This window comes from Protopterus annectens, chromosome 3.part1, assembly GCF_019279795.1.
Source record: "Protopterus annectens isolate FY-2018-M chromosome 3.part1, PAN1.0, whole genome shotgun sequence".
NCBI lineage: Eukaryota > Metazoa > Chordata > Ceratodontiformes > Protopteridae > Protopterus > Protopterus annectens.
This window is the reverse complement of record NC_056732.1, coordinates 1,391,167,677-1,391,184,814: the sequence shown is the minus strand read 5'-3', so window position 1 is coordinate 1,391,184,814 and position 17,138 is coordinate 1,391,167,677. Positions and strand designations below refer to the sequence as shown.

At 41.2% G+C, this 17,138-nt stretch overlaps 1 protein-coding gene across 1 annotated transcript in view; it reads right to left on the bottom strand.

Annotated features, from left to right (window-relative positions):
- The window catches only part of LOC122797787, a 626,362-nt gene that overhangs the window by 483,160 nt on the left and 126,064 nt on the right, over positions 1 to 17,138 (bottom strand). The window lies entirely within an intron of this gene.

The following is a 17,138-nucleotide window of genomic DNA, read 5'->3' as shown; positions in this document are numbered from 1 at the left end:
GGCAATACATATTTAAATGCTGCCTCTGAGGGACTTTCAAGCAGAAGATGTCCAGCATGATTTGGTGAGACTGCGTGCTCTCAGCATCTACTTCTACAGGAGTCTATGTAATAGTGGATGTGAGTGTTCCCTTCACCCTGCAATGTTGCATACAGTGCAAGTGCATTACTCGGCTGCACCTTTTGCACATTGCATCATTGATTCCCTTCACCCTGCAATGTTGCATACAGTGCAAGTGCATTACTCGGCTGCACCTTTTGCACATTGCATCATTGATTCCCTTCACCCTGCAATGTTGCATACAGTGCAAGTGCGTTACTCGGCTGCACCTTTTGCACATTGCATCATTGACAGCCACATCTCCTCTGCTGATATCAGCTCCCTGTTATCCTGTTGTGTCGGACTCTCCGTCAGTGGACCCATAAAAACAGGAACGGACATGACAGCACTGTTTCCACAACCACAAATCCAGCACCAAAAATAGAGAAAACCACATAAGCCAGCGATCCAAAAACTTTTATTAAACGAAACAGTGTCTCTTTAGAAACATCTTGTATGTTATCATTTATGCCTCCCAAAAGTTATGCAAAACAAGAGGCACTAAGATGAGTAGAAAGAGAAGGACATACTTTGGAAATCTCTTCCCTCAGTTTACGCTGTTTCACAGAATCTCTCTCAGTAAGAATTGCCACTCACTCTCTGACACAGCGATGTGCAACTGCGATCCATCTATGTTCAAACTGTTTGTCTTCTTGTCCGACAAATCCAACTGTGTAGATGGATTTTTAATGAACCTAACCCAAGACGTGCAATGTCCATGTCCAGATAACATTGAAGACTGACAAATGACAGCACTATCGGGCCACATGCATATTTACCTATAATTCCCTCTGTCATTTATTCTACTAAACAATAAAATGGGGCTATACCCAGCTTATACAGACATATCTTGTTGAACAGATTCTTACAGTTTCAGACCAGCTATGTCTGTCAGGCAGATATACAGGTGTGGCTTTGACAGCCTTTTCCTTCAAATGCAGTGGAGTGTGCTATGCTGCACTGTAATGGGCATTACTAACCTGATGTTTTCTCAAATGACACAGTGGTGGTTGGTGCCAGCCCAGCTCCCAAATCCAAGCCACCCCTAGGTATAGATGGCCTCTCTTCTTGTCTGGAGAATGAGATTAAACACTCCTCAGGCTCAGTGATATGCTTCATTGTTGGTGGACCACTCCCCAGTGTTGCATGTTTCTATTGCATTGTCCTGTTCCACCTCCTCTGAAATAAACCCTTTATCAACCTGTTGTAGAGGCTTCTTAGGGACACCAACACCACTTACATCCTGCAACAGTGCCTGCCAAATCGTGTCCCAGTACAAGCCAGTATATGGGCACCTGAGGGTAAAATATATCAGTTAGTGGGGGAGTCGTATGCTGTGGGATGCTATGCCACAGCCCAATTTAGGTATCTCTTTACTAGAATCGATTAATGTTTTGCTAAGGTTCTCCACATTTCTGTAGTTTAGACATGGCCAAAGCCTCCTTCCCTTAAACACCTATTAATCAGCAGAAGTTACTGCTGTGCATAGCCTCCCCCCAATTCCATACTGCAGCCATGCCTCAACATGTATCTCCAAAATATTCTATTGCATGTCTTTCATAGGGTTTCCATTGCACATAACCTACCTCCCAAGCCAGAAGCAGATGGTCTTGGAGTCATGCTACTGCCCTGGCTTCCCAATTATATTTACATCAAAATAGCTGCTTCACTTTCAGTGACAAGCACAACAATTTTTCTTGCTTTTGCTGAGTTACTATACTGGGCAAGACTTCTTCCTTAACTCTGTAAAGCTGTAATTCTACTGAATCTTTACTGATTTTTTTCTATTCCACAGTTGTATGGTAATAAGTAGTGTTGCGCAAAATGGTACTAGCACTTTATATCTTGCTAATGAGGGATTTACTGTAGCAGTTATGACAATAAAGCTACTTTTTCTGAATCACTGCCAGAGCGTATTTTGCCAGGAAGATATAGCAATGGTAGCCGTACACATTATCTTGACCACAAAGCGTGTGACCAGTATGCTGGAAACTTCTAATACTTAGCTTTACTTGCATGCCAGTTAAATCCTTTAGTAACACATTGTTAACATGTCTTAATGTTATTAAGCTGTATTACTGTCTCAGATGCTGTTCAAATGCATACTCAGTCTTGGTAACCAGTGCCTACCATATCAGTGCCCTCTGTAGAATGTATGGGACAAATCTGTGAATGCTAACTAGATTCAGCTATGGTACCAAGCTATGGTGCTCTTGGTCCTTGTCTTCCAGCTGTGTATGGATGGAGATGCTACCTTGAATGGGTGCAATATCTTTGTCTGTGTGAGACAGGGGCGGCTTGCGCTATAGGACTGCAGGACTGCAGCCCTCCCACCTAGTAAACAAATAAAAATAAAACTAAGAACTACAAAAACAAACACCATAATTCCCAGACGTCTGTGCATGCTCTAGATACATGGGAACACTGTCAGACTGCTTTCTCAGCAGTCTAGATAGGGGGAAAGGCCTCTCAGCTCCAAGATGCCCAGCCGTCTGTGTGGTGGTGACATCACAGAATGGAGGCACTCTGGACTGCAGCAGCAGCAGGCTGGACCAATCAAGATGCATGTAGCAGCTAACAAGGTGCACTGGACCAATCACGAGGAGGATTTGGACTGTTCGGATATCTAGGGTAGCTCAGCAACACTCAGATGAGCAATTATCTAGGCAAAGAGTGGATTCAGCTCATCAGCAAGGTAAACTGTGTGTGTGTGCGAAATGCTCCAGTTGCTATATACTGGTGGCTAGAGCAAACTCATGGTTGTGTGGTAGGGAATACTTCAGGTTTGAACCCTGTACCTTGTATGCAGGTGGTAAGGGCCTGAATTCCCTACCCACCACCATTTGTAAAAAAATTTGCAGATTTTTGTCTCATATTTGATCTGTTCTGTTCCTCATAATATCTGTGGTTTCTAAATATTTCAATGCTTAGATATTTGATGGAGCAGTGGTAGCATTGTTGCCTCCCAGCTTCAGGTTTGATTCTTGGCTGGGGACCCTTCTGTGTGGGGTCTGCATCTTCTCCCTGTGTTTGTGTGGGTTTGCTTTTGTGTCCTCCCATGTTACAAAGACATGTGTCTGCATTATTTCTTCCTGGGCCTCTGCTGAAAATAGTTTTTTTTGTTCCAAGTCAGACTATCCTGGTTAACAAATGTTAAATAAAATTGACAGGCTTTTGAATTTCAGACATCAGGTTTCTGAATGTTTGATTCCTTAAGTATTTGATGGTGCAGTGGAAGCATTGTTGCCTCACAGCTATAGGTTCTCTGGTTTGATTCTTGGCTGGGGTGTCTTCTGTGTGGAGTCTGTATCTCCTCCCTGTGTTTGTGTGGGTTTGCTCTGGTGTCCTGCCATTTTAAAAATACATGTGTCTGCAGTATTTCTCCCTGGTTCTCTGCTGAAAATTGTTTTTGTTCCGTCAGACTTTCCTGGTTAACAAATGTTAAATAAGTAAAATTGACAGGCATTTGAATTTCAGACTTCATATTCTTCAGAAAATACATAGTAACGCAAAACCTTTTATTCTAGCAATTTTCTAAGTTTATAAGATGAATATTTGAAATTTGTCCCTATTTTTGGGACTGTATTCCCCCATTATTGGCTTTGCCAGGTTTTGTGTGCTAACGTTGTCAGCTATGGCAAGACCTGAATTCACTGAATATGTTTGAGGGCTGTATTCCCTCATTACTGGGTTTGTCCAGGTGTTTTGTGCTAAGAGGTTGACAGCTATGGTGAGAACTGAATTCACTAAATGATAGCTATTTAAGTTTCAGTCTTCCTCTCTTTCACAAAGCAGCTGATTTGGCGTAGTGGTATGTTGCTCTGACTGTTTTGCACAGGGACCTTGACAGTAAAATGTATGGTGGTAACACAGCATTTTATTCTAGCAACTTTCCAAGATTATACAAGCAATGTTTAATGTGTTCCTGGTTTTTGGGCTTTTGACCCCCCCCCCAATAAATTTTGGCTTTTTCCAGATTTCTTGTGCTGCGAAGTTCAGATGCAGTTGAGTAGATTTTACAAGGAGCTGAGAGCTGCAGGGGAAGAGCAGTTTAGTGCTGCTTATGCTGAGTCTGCTTGGATTGTTAATAGCACAACAGGTTGTGCACTTGTTTTTGATGCAGAAGGCTGTGGGTTCTACTCCCACAAGGGGTGGATGCTGCCATACTAAGACTTTCCTCTTGGGCGAAGATACTAACTATGAACCTGTTATCAGTTTGCCATCCATTTCCTATTGCACTATTACTAGCTTATCATTTTTTAATGTAATTTACGCAATTTATTCCTCAGGGGCAACAGACACTATATTTTTCTATGAAACCATGGAATATAAAGGTGTTTGCTAGTAGCAACCTCTTCATTAGTTACAGATTTCTTTAATGTGGAATTATTTAGATTACTTTTACTTCTTCAGAGATTGTGCATATTTACTGATAATGGTGGACTGTAGAAGTTTGAGCAGACTTTTATGATGGATATGTTCTGAACTTGGCAGTTTTGTCATTACTGGTGCATGCATTTTGTTTCATTGTTTACTGGAAAAATGTTCTGAATTGGGCAGTTTTGTCATTATTGGTGCATGCATTTTGTTTCATTGTTTACTGGAAAAATGTTCAAAACAATAAATTTAAAATGCCCTCTAACAACTGTACTGTATTGTACAAGGAATATAATTTAGTACAATCAGGAAGGCGTATCAAAGAGCACATGTACGTTTCATGTGCAAGGGGCCTATGATTTGAAAACAGCCCAAAGTTAATCTTTATCTGCCACTGGCAAAATGTATTTTCTTTGAATGTGGATTTCAATGCTGTTTCAATGAATGTGAGTTTCAAGGGCAGAGAAGTTTTAATGCTAAGTCTGTTTTCATTGTGAGACTGCATTGCTTTGTTTAGCAGATGTCTTAGTGTTTGTTCTGTAAAATGTAAAATAAAACTTTCAAATGAAGTCCAAATCATAATAGAAGTAAAGCAGTATGCACATTAGTGTTTATGGTAAATGGAGTGAAATAGCCAAGTAATGGATCATTGGAATGGCTACAGGGGTGAGGCTCCATTTGACCATGATTTTGTGAGGGGGAAGTGCGGCAAACTCAAAGACAGCCCCAGCTGAACCATACCTCCCAACTGTCCAGATTTTCACAGAATGAATAGATTTTTGCTTCTTATTTTTGGTTTGTTCCTCATAAAATGTGTGGTTTTCTGGCAAATCATTTAGGAATTAAGTCACTAAATAATGACAGACACAGTTTCAGACTTCATAACCTTCAGAAAATGCATGCTAAAGTAAGACCTGTTATTCTATCAACTGTCTCAGTTTATACAAGAGCGATTTTTAGTACTGTTTATATGTTCCTCCAATATATTTGGCCTTGTCCAGATTTATTGCATTAACAGGTTGAGAGGTACATGCAAATAAATTGTTTTATAGAATTAGGCATAGCCAAACCTCTCAACTGTCCCCGATTTTGGCTCAAAATGTTGCTCTTCCCCTAATAATCCCTCCACAAAATAGCAATTTTGGAAGAAAATATGGAGGGTTTACAATTAAGAAATAACTGCAATAATCAGAGTTATAGATTAGTTTTATTTCAGGAATGCATGTAGATTATTTTATTTTGTCAGCTGCTCAAGTTAGCAGTACTAATATTAAAAAGTGTCCCTTCTTTGACAGGTTCCCAGCTGTATTGTGTGGCTATTTTATATTTTTGCATCACATTTTTGGTCCATTTTTCATAAAATTGTGGGTTTTTTTTTTTGGCAAATTGGTGGCAAATCATTAAAGAATGAAGTTAGAAAATAATGACAGATATTTGAGTTTCAGATGTCATACCCTTCAGAAAATTCATACTAATGCAAGACCTACTATTCTATTATCTTTCTAAGTTTATAAGAGCAATATTTAAAAATTGTCCTTATTTTTGGGCCTTTGTCCCACTTCTATGTATGGCTTTGTCCAGATTTCTTGCTCTGAGGTTGAGAGGTATGACAAATGTGTCAGGTCCATCACAGTCAGCCAGAGACATTTCAAATTGTGACATACTTGTTGCACCCCTCTTCCCCCATGTAGTGACTCTGGATGTGTCCAAGCAAGGCAAGGAGCAGTTATGCAGTGTAAATGTGTAGAGTATCCCCTCATCCAAGGTAGACACAAGTACTACAGTGGCTTTTCATCTGTCCTTGATTTTGCAGAATGGTCTGGTTTCTGTCATATTTTTGTACTGTTGATTTATGCTTATTACTCAGAAAGTGCCTGTTGCTCTGTGTTTAAGTAGCAATGCTTTAATGACCATCAGGTAAGCTTGTCTGAGACTGTAAGATGCAAGTAAGCTTTAATAAGCACTCTGTTAAAGAATTGCCAACATTGAAAGCCTTTCTGTTGTTGCCATGCAGAGAATACTTACATAATTAGATAACGTATAAGCCTTGGGTATTGAAATGCATATGACAGTATTTGTAATAAATGACAGGATTACATTATTTTAAGAAGCTCATTACACTTGTTGGAGACTTCCAGTCATCTTTGCAGGCTTTACCCGTAAACTAAACAGAATGCCAATCTATCATGTGTGGTCCATAACCTGTGCAGTAATCCTGTAAGCAATGTATCTTAAGCTTGTTTCTTGTTTGCTTTTCACTTTTTACCTTGATCATGTTTTCCCCATGAAACAAGTAGATAGTTGTCAGGCAGCAGGTCTTTTTTGGATAAGAAACATTTTTACAAGTGGGGACATTACAGAGATTGCTACTTTTATCATGTTACTTGGTACTTTAATAAAGCTGAATATAAATTATAATTAGAACTGCAGTGCAAGGAGAAGTGGTTTGAGTGCTGCTTGTTTTTCTTGTACTTGATTTTGACTGGCATTCCAGTAATGTATTTAAAAAGTAATTTATTTTTTCATGCCTCACAACCTTTTTGTTTCCATCTAGATATTAAGTAAGCTGTCATGCAGCCAATGCATTGAAATATTTTTATTCTTCTACACTTCATTTTGTCTTGATTGGACTCTCATAATGACGGTTTAGCACCCAGGGCAGCATATTTAATTAAAGTTAGTTTTTGTGGTTTTGAGCATAGCTCCTCCTCTTTCTAGTTGGCTGCACCCCTTCCCATTGACCTCACCCATTCAGCTGTCTCCTGCAGCCCCCCTTTGATTTGAAGTCACCAGCCGCCACTGATGTGAGATCATTATGGAAGGTAAGCTTTGATGGGATCACAGGTGTCTGGTGCAGTAAAGGTACTGTACAAAAAAAAGGTGACAGATTGGGTACTGGCTGTACTGAATGAGACTTAACAGGTAGTACAGAATACCATATGCACCCATGACTCTGTAATGTGAGGTATACATCTGTCTTTTACATATGTGAAATAATTCAGAGTATTCAGCCCTCATTAGATTGCACTAAGTCTTAGATGAGGACAATACCATTCTTTTCCCAGTTTTTCCAGAAGGCTTAGCGAGAGAGATATAATCAGAATGCTGAGGCGTGTGGGTGCCTTAAAATTTGTAAATCTTTGTGGGCGCAGACAATTGTACAGCATTCCTGGGACAATCCAGAAATACTGTCACAAGACCAATGAACAGCTAAATGTAGGGGCTGTTTACACGCTCTGCCTCTAGAAATGTGTTATCTATATTATGGTCAAGAGCCTGCTGAAGAAAGCATGCTTGGATATAAGCAATGAAGCCCAAGAACCCCCAGGCCACTCCCCTTAAACATGGAACTACTAACTTTTTTCCTCTTCTCATCCCATCTGAGCTGGTTGGCTAGTTTTTGGATTTTTATGAGCTAACTATATGATGGCAGGGTGGGAATGCTGCAAACTACAACGTGCAGCTTAAGGAAAAATAATATTTTTAATATGTTTATACAACTTAAGAGTGGAAGGTGCAGATGCTCCCAGATGTTAATGATTACCATTAAGAGTATGATAATAACTGGTATTTTAGTTCAAGCATCTTACTTATTAATGGGAGCACCCTTATTCCTAGGCATTTAGGTGGAGATGCATACCACTCACAAGGAAGAGTAACAGACATGGACTAAAGGTGCAGGTATCTTGATTTACATCAAAATTAAACATAGGTTCATAGGTTCATAGGTTCATACTAGGCTATCTGCCCTGGGGCAATTATAAGCCTAGCCCGATTTTGTTTGGCTTACGCCACCCCTTGATTTGAGTATACTGTGCCCTTTTTATGGTTTAGTTTACTGTGCCTCTGTCTAATAGTGACACAGAAGTAATCCCCAGGACAAACCTATGATCCCCCATCCACTCATTAAGATTCTTCTTGAAGAGATTCAGTGAGGTGCTCTGCCAAACATGAATTGGAATTCTATTCCAGAGCGAAGGAAGCCTCTGGGTTATGAATCTGTCCCTCCAGCAAGTCCTATTTATTTCTGTGCTGAGGTTCAAGTCCCTCGAGCGTGTGGCTCTAAGGGATTTAGATTTACTGAGGTGGAGCATGTCCATTAATTCTGGATTGGACATAGCTTTATATGTCAGGCATAGATCGCCTCGAAGTAGGCGGTATGTAACTGAGTAGAGCTGGAGTTTTTTTAATCGAGCAGCATATGGCATCTGTTTGAGTCCCTTGATCCTCTTGGTGAGGTACTTTTGGGGTCTTTCTAATTGCTGCAGGTGTCGGGTAAGGTACATCCCAAAAGGGGCATTGTATTCTATGATGGGCCTGATGAGGGATGAATAAGGGGGCACGATTACCTCTCTTGATCTAGATGTGAATCCTTCCATGATGAGGTGGGCCATGTAGAAGGTCTTCCTAACCACTTTGGCAATGTGGTTGTCAAAGGAGAGATTGCTATCAACTTGGGTCCCCAGATCTCTAATTACTTTCTCTGTATTTAATGGTTTACCACCTATGTGGTAGTTTGTGGGCACATTGTTTTTGCCAAAGGGTATGACTATACACTTTTTGGCATTTAGCTTTAGACCATGGCTCTGGCACCAGTTATCCGTCTCTGTGAGACCTTTTTGAAGGATGTTTGTGTCAGCTGGAGAGTCGATTATGGCGCCTAGTTTGCAGTCATCTGTGAACTTGGTGAGCCATAGTCCTCCCACGTTGGCCTGTACCTCGGAAAAGTATATACCGAACAAGAGCGGTCCCAGGACAGAACCTTGTGGGACACCACTTGTGACTGGTTTCGAGTCTGACATGGCTCCAGCAACTCTCACTCTGTGGGTTCTGTCTTTGAGCCAGTTTGCGACCCATCCTGTGACATAGGGGTTTATATTTAAGCTGGATAGCTTATCTATGATGCCCACATGGAATATTGTGTCAAATGCCTTTGCTAGGTCTAGATAGGCTGTGTGGACTATCTTCCCTTCATCTATGGCTTTGGTGACTGTTTCAAAGAAGTCAACCAGGTTCAAAAGGCAGGATCTGCCCTTGACGAAGCCGAATTGGGTAGGATCTAGTGTCTGTAGGTCCCCGATGTCTTTGTTTATGAGCTTCATGATGATCCTCTCCATAGCCTTGCAGACTAAGCTAGTTAGGCTTATGGGGCGATAGTTTCCAGGGTCCGTGGAGGCTCCACCTTTGTGGAGTGGGACCACTGTTGCTGTACGCCATTCTGTGGGCACATATCCTGTAGTGAGGCTGAGATTGTACAGCTGTTTTATTTGACGGATTAGTTCTTCTTGGAGTTCATGTAGGACGCAACCCGGGACACCATCTGGTCCCATGGAAGCAGTGTTTTTTGCTTTGGAGAGGGCAGCCTTCACCTGAGCATCAGAGATGTTTGGGAGGCAGCCCCCTGCCGGGATAGACACTTGCTCTTTTAGGGGGAGGGGGTGGAGAAGTTTGCACTGAACCTGTCTGCCAGGATATTGGTGATGTCTGTGGGTTCAGTGTATTTTTTGTCGTTTAGAATCAACTCAGAACAAGTCTGGGAGTTGCATCCCAGGTTCCTAACATAGCTGAAAAAAGCCTTATGATTGTCTTTAGTGTCCTGTGCAATTATTCTCTCAAAGCTGGCCTTGGAGGATTTTATGAGGGATCGTAATTTTTTGCTAGTACTGATCAGAGATGCCTTCTCTATTAGGGATTTTGGTCTGTCATGTAGTATATTCCTCCTTCTATTGTACAGTCTATTTATGGCTGGGGTCCACCAGACCGGACGCCTGCCTTTGGATGATTGGGTCTTGGTTTTGTTTGGGATAGCTTGATCCATGCATTCCTGGAGATGTCCATAGAATGCATTTATATAGGATTCTGCAGTTTGGGCTGTAGTTTCCACTGGTCCTGGGGCCTTGAAAGATTTCACTTTGGTTTTGAGAAGTGAGAAGTTTGTTTTTGAGAAGTTTTTCACTGTGGTTTTCTGGGCTGGGGGTGGGGTAGGGATGTGGATATCCAGTGAAATTAATTTATGGTCTGATCTTACCAATGAAGGATATACTTCTGGTATGGAGCATAGAGTCCCCATGTTGGTAATGATCAGGTCTAGTATGTTATCCCCTCTTGTGGGAGTGGTGACTAGTTGTTTCATAGCATTTGAGTTTATAATTTCCAGGAACCTTTGGGCTAAGGTGCTGGGGCTTGAGTAGTGCTCCCAGTCTATGTTTGGGTAGTTGAAGTCGCCCAGTATAATGGTGTTCAGAGAGATCTTCATGTTCTCCAATGTTTTCAGGAAAGCCGAGTGGGATTCCTGACTTTGAGAGGGTGGTCTGTAGGATGCTATAAACTGAAAAGTAGTTTTGCCCACTGTTAGTTGCACATGGATGGTCTCCGATACTTCATGCAATGCCACTAACCTGGAGGTGTGGATATCCTTGATAAATATCCAAACTCCCCCTCCTTTTGTGGTTCAGTCTGGGTTTTGGGGCCGAAAAGCATGATATGAGGTATAACCTGGTAGTGCTGGGGTGCTCTCTGGAGCCTTGAACCAGGTTTCTGTCACTGCACAGATATCGATGTTCTCCATACTGAGGAGAGCTTCGAGTGCGTGCATCTTGAGGTTAAGACTTCTGGCGTTTAGCAGCATTACCCTTAGTTTCTTGTTCCTTGTGCTGTCTATGGAGGTGGGTTTGACTTTTGAGCCTTGCCTAAAAAAGGCGCTATGGGGGTGGCCAGAGCCTTTGCTGTCTCTCTACAGAGTACTTTTTAGAATTTCTGTGTAGCCATTGATAGCAGTGGGGGGTAGTTTCAGCTCATCACTGACATTCTGGCTTGCCTTATATAAGTGGTACATTTTGAGTTATCTCTGCTTAATATCAGAGCTTTGGCCGGCTAACATCTACCTGAAATCAGCGGGATGTATAAGTGAATTTAAGTACACTTTTATCTGCGCTTTTGCATATAGTACTGTATTTAATTTATTTATTTGTGTTTTTCACTGAATATTAACTCAACTGAAGTTGTGGCTATCTCTCTACAGAGTACTTTTTAGAATTTCTGTGTAGCCATTGATAGCAGTGGGGGTAGTTTCAGCTCATCACTGACATTCTGTCTTGCCTTATATAAGTGGTACATTTTGAGTTAGCTCTGCTTAATATCAGTGCTTTGGCCGGCTAACATCTGCCTGAAATCAGCTGGACGTATAAGTGAATTTAAGCACACTTTTATCAGCTCTTTTGCATATAGTACTGTATTTAATTTATTTATTTGTGTTTTTCACTGAATATTAACTCAACTGAAGTTGTGGCTGTTTCTCTACAGTTAGTTCCTCACCCACCCTCCCTGTTCTTGTTTTGGTATTAATGTTGGTGGCTTTGAAACTGCCTGCCTCTCTTGTAGATTTGTATTTGGATACTCCTTCTGGGCCCATCTCATTTGCTCACTCAACTGAGTGCAGTGAGATCATATTCTGATTTCAGGCACTCCTACTGTGTACAAAGAGAGCATTTGGGAAGGACAACCCATGTAGCCTCTTAATCCTGCTCTGTTTCTTCCCTCAAAAAAAAAAAAAAAAAAAAAAAAAAAAAATATATATATATATATATATATATATATATATATATATATATATATATATGTATGGTTTCACTTACCACTTCGACGAACCTGAAATCATCGAGACCAGACCGTCGCAAACTGACATCAACGAAAACTGAATTCATCGAGTCGCATACCATCGAAAACGAGTGCCCACACATGGTAAACTGCCAACATTGCTACATACAACATTGCTACTATCAAAACATCGAATTATGCACTGGCGATAACACACAACATCCTGTCAACGTCCCCTTTAGTGACAAACACAATAAACACCGTCACATATAACCATCTTCAGCCGTAGTGGCAATCTTGCCACCATAACACTTCCACACTTTAAGTGTATTCCAACAAATATAATACAACGCAAAGTAGAACATGATAATGCAGACAACAGCAGTACATCAAATCAATATAACGACTCCTACACCACACCGATTCTTCAACACACATTATGTACAAGTATTTGAGATCAAAGCTTGAGTAGCCCAGCAATAGCCTCCAAGTAGCTCAAGATATCATAAGAGTCTCTACTGTCTAAAACTGTTTGCAACCGCTTTTCGCGTAGAATAACCTTACGTCTTTTAGGTGATAGCGGGCACCCTGCTGTCATACGAACACGTAATTCCTCAATTCTATTTTGTTCCCGGACCAAAGTGCACATAAGCACTGACAAATCAGTAGCACGAGGTCCCAACATACACTTCAAACAGTGATGCCATCCCTCTATACTGTTTTGTGTATGCGGTAAGCATTCCAAATTAAGCTGAGAAATATTCCAGAATTCCTTTGGAAATAATGGTGGAAAACGAACAAATGCTGTAGTTCTAGTTGCAAACTTCCTGGGTTTACCCAACAAATACCAATCTGTAAAGTATTTTAATAATGGTTGTCCCTCTTCAGGGAATGACTCTTTTAACAAACTAAATGCATGAATTACATCGTCTTCTGGTAGAAATGACAACGCAATGAGACACTTCACAGACACCTGGAAAAGATGGCATTTGTTATACAATGCAGCTAACCCAGGACTCTGCAATTTTCGCCATATGTTTTGGCTAAAATGAAATAAACAACCCTTTGGTACAATACCGTTCAAATTCATACGTAGACTTTTTATAGCGGCTATTTCAAAGTCGCACAAAACATACTTCACAGTGGGTACAATGTTTTCTTCAGCCATCAAAGATAAAATACAATGCCACATAACATTATAGCTTCTAAGCGACTTTCTTGTCATGAGTGTGTACAACAATGGCATTGTTCTTGTATAACAGCCGAAGGACACAAAGCCATGCAAACTGTACAATTGCTGACAAATAACCCCTTTAAAGAAGAAAGTACCATCCATTAACCAAATTGTGCACTTGCTCAAATCACATAGATTTTTTACTGTAGTGATTACTAACACAGTCAAGTCAGTAGATTCATCTACAAACCTCTTACTAATGAACGCACCATCTTTCAACTGATATTGTGAAATATCAATATTTGCAAGTGTTACCATACCACTATTTGAACCTCTACTCTGCATTCTACGTACTCTACCAACCTGTTGTAGTAAAGTTTTTCGGCTTGGTAGGTTAGGAACTGTGTCTAAACTACTTGTATACATAACATCATCTACTATTAAACATGGTGTATCTCGGGACATAACAGCATTTTGCTTTAGATGAGTACACATCTGATATTGCTGTACCTCAGATGGATCTCCACTATGACTGTGAGCAGCAGTTTTACATAACTTTTCACCATCGGACATTGATATCGTTACACAGCGTCCATTACATTTAGTGATATACTTTTGTTTACAACACCAGTATCTCTTTATATCCACAGCACGCTCTAAGTTATAGACAAATCCATCTATAATAAGAACATCCCTACCACGTTGAGATTTTGTAACCGAGTACAATGTACCTAGTATTCCAGGGTGAAATGTTGATTTCTCCGCCATGTTGGTTAGCTAAGATCTGTTTTTTAAAGAGACAAAAGCCTTTAAATGTACAGTTATAGTGGGAATTACAAAAGTAGCGGAGAATCCAAAACTAAACACAGTTCTATACACTATAGTCGACGTTATGCAACTCGATGAATTCAGTTTTCGTTGATGTCAGTTTGCGACGATCTGGTCTCGATGATTTCAGGTTCGACGAAGTGGTAATTCGATGGTTTCAAGTGAAACCATATATATATATATATATATATATATATATATATATATATATATATATCTATCTATACATATATGTTATTCATCTGCTCTTACTGTAACTGTCGTAGTTGCTCTTCTGCGTACTATCTGTTCAGTTGCTCTTACTCTGCACTTATTACTGCTTATTAGTAGCCTTCTAATTTACTGCCTTCTGCACTTGTTTTTTAGTCATTTGTTAATTTAATTGCATATATTTGAACTGTATTTACTGTATTGTTGCTACACACTCGGGTGTGTTGGCCTGCACTACAATTTGAATTGTATTTACTGCTGTTTTAGCTGCTTTTCTGTACCAAAAAAAAAATTCTAAGCTTGTTTCCTGCCTTTCCTGTAACTAGTCAAGTCCAGATACAGACTTGCTGTATCCAGGACTCTTGGTAAGCTTCTGAGCCCCCCAAGCCTTTCTGTGTTGGGGGAAAGCCTTCTAGCTTATCAGTGGGACTGGTAAGCACTAGGTAGCCTATCTACCATGGGAAGAGTGGGTTTTGGCCCTGAAATTGTAGTTCATTGGCCGTTTGGGCAGTTTTTCCATTTCTTTCTACTTCCTGGTTAAAAGCCCGTTTTGCGTTTGGTCCCTGCCTTTCCTATAACTAGTGTAATCCAGGTACAGATTTGCTGTATCCAGGACTGTTGCCTTTCCTGTTACTAGTCTAGTCCAGGAACAGATTTGCTGTATCCAGGACTCTTTGTAAGCTTCTGAGCCGCCCAAGCCTTTCCGTGTTGGAGGGAAGCCTTCTAGCTTATCAGTGGGAGTGGTAAGCATCAGGTAGCCTATCTACCACAAGAGGAGTGGCCCCTGGCCCAGAAATTGTAGCTATTGGCTGTTTGAGCAGTTTTTTTCAATCTCTTTCAACTTTCTGGTTTGAAAGCCGCACTTGTGCCTGTTTCTCACCTTTCCTATAACTAGCCTACAGAGTTGCTGTATCCAGGATTGTTAGTAAGCTTCTGAGCCCCCAAGCCTTTCTGTGTTGGAGGGAAGCCTTCTAGATTATCAGTGGGAGTGGTAAGCCCTAGGTAGCCTATCCTCCATGGGAAGAGTGACTTTTGGCCCAGAAATTGTAGTTTATTTGGCCGTTTGGGCAGTTTTCCATCTCTTTCAACTTGCTGGCTTAAAAGCCTACGTTTGTACTTGTTCCCCACCTTTCCTGTAACTAGTCTAGTCCAGGTACAGATTTGCTGTATTCCAGGACTCTTTGTAAGCTTCTGAGCCCCTCAGGCCTTTCTGTGTTGGTGGGAAGCCTTCTAGCTTATCGGTAGGAGTGGTAAGCATTAGGTAACCTATCTACCACAAGATTTAACTACCCTGCCATTAACTGGGAAAACTACTCATGTACCAACACCTTTGCCCAACGGTTCTTGGAATTCATAAATTACAATGCCCTGGATCAACTAATCCATAGTCCCACCAGGGGCTCCAATATGCTAGACCTGGTCATTACCAACATGGGAAATCGATGCTCCACACCTATGGTCACCCCCTCATTAGTCAGGTCTTACCATAAGCTAATCACCCTTAACATCCACATCCCACCCCCACCCTCCAGTAAGGACGCCTCCATAAAAAACTTCTCCAAAGCCAACTTCATGCTACTCAAGTCAGAAGTGACAAACTTCATGACACCCATGCAGACGGGAACTGAAAGTTCAACTGCTGAATCCTACACTAAGGCACTGTACGAGCACATCCACTCATGCATGAATCGTGCCATCCCAAATAGAACCAAGATGCTCTCATCCAAAAAAAGGAAGCCAATCTGGTGGTCCCCTGCCATAAACAAACTTTACAACAAAAGGAAGAAACTGTTGCAGAAAAGAGGACAATCCCAGCATGCAAAAAACTCCCTTACCAGCCTCAGTAAGAAACTGAGATCCCTCATAAAATCCTCCAAAGCAAGTTATGAAAATAAAATTGCCAAAGATTCTAAAGACAACCACAAGGCATTCTATAACTATGTCAAGAATCTAAATGGCAATGCTCAGATCTGTTCTGAGCTAAAACAGAATGGCATTAAATATACTGATCCCAAGGATATTGCCAATATCCTGGCAGATCGATTCAGTGCCAACTTCACCCCCCTCTCAGCCCCTAAATGGCCCATCTCAATACCGGAAGATTGCCAAATTCTGGTAATAATGGCCACACAGGTAAAAAAATGCACTCTCCAAAGCTAAGAATACAGCATCCATGGGACCAGATTACATCCCGGGCTGTGTACTACATGAACTACAATATGAACTGGCACCTCACCTAAGTGTCATGTTTAATCATAGCCTCACCTCAGGTTTCGTGCCCACTGAGTGGCGCAGAGCTACATTTATCCCACTCCACGAGGGGGGATCCACCTTGGATCCCGGAAACTACTGTCCCATCAGTCTGACAAGTCTTATGTGCAAGGCCATGGAGCGTATTATCATGGAACTTATAAACAAAAACATTGGCAACCTTCAAACACTGGACCCCACCCAGTTTGGGTTCATGAAGGGCTGATCTTGTCTCCTGAACCTAATTGACTTCTTCAAATCAGTCTCCAGAGCCATGGACAAGGGTAAGGTGGTCCACACAGCCTATCTAGACCTTGCCAAGGCCTTTGACACCATCCCCCACTCTGGAATCTTAGATAAACTTACTAAGCTGGGCATTAATCCCTACGTCACCCAATGGGTTGCTAACCGGCTTACTGATAGAACCCACACTGTAAAAGTAGCCGACTCCAAATCCAGCTGCAGACAAGTGACAAGTGGAGTACCTCAGGGTTCAGTCTTGGAACCGCTCTTGTTTGGCATATACTTCTCTGAAGTACAGGCCAACACTAAGGGACTCTGGCTAACAAAGTTCGCAGATGACTGCAAACTGGGAGCCATTATT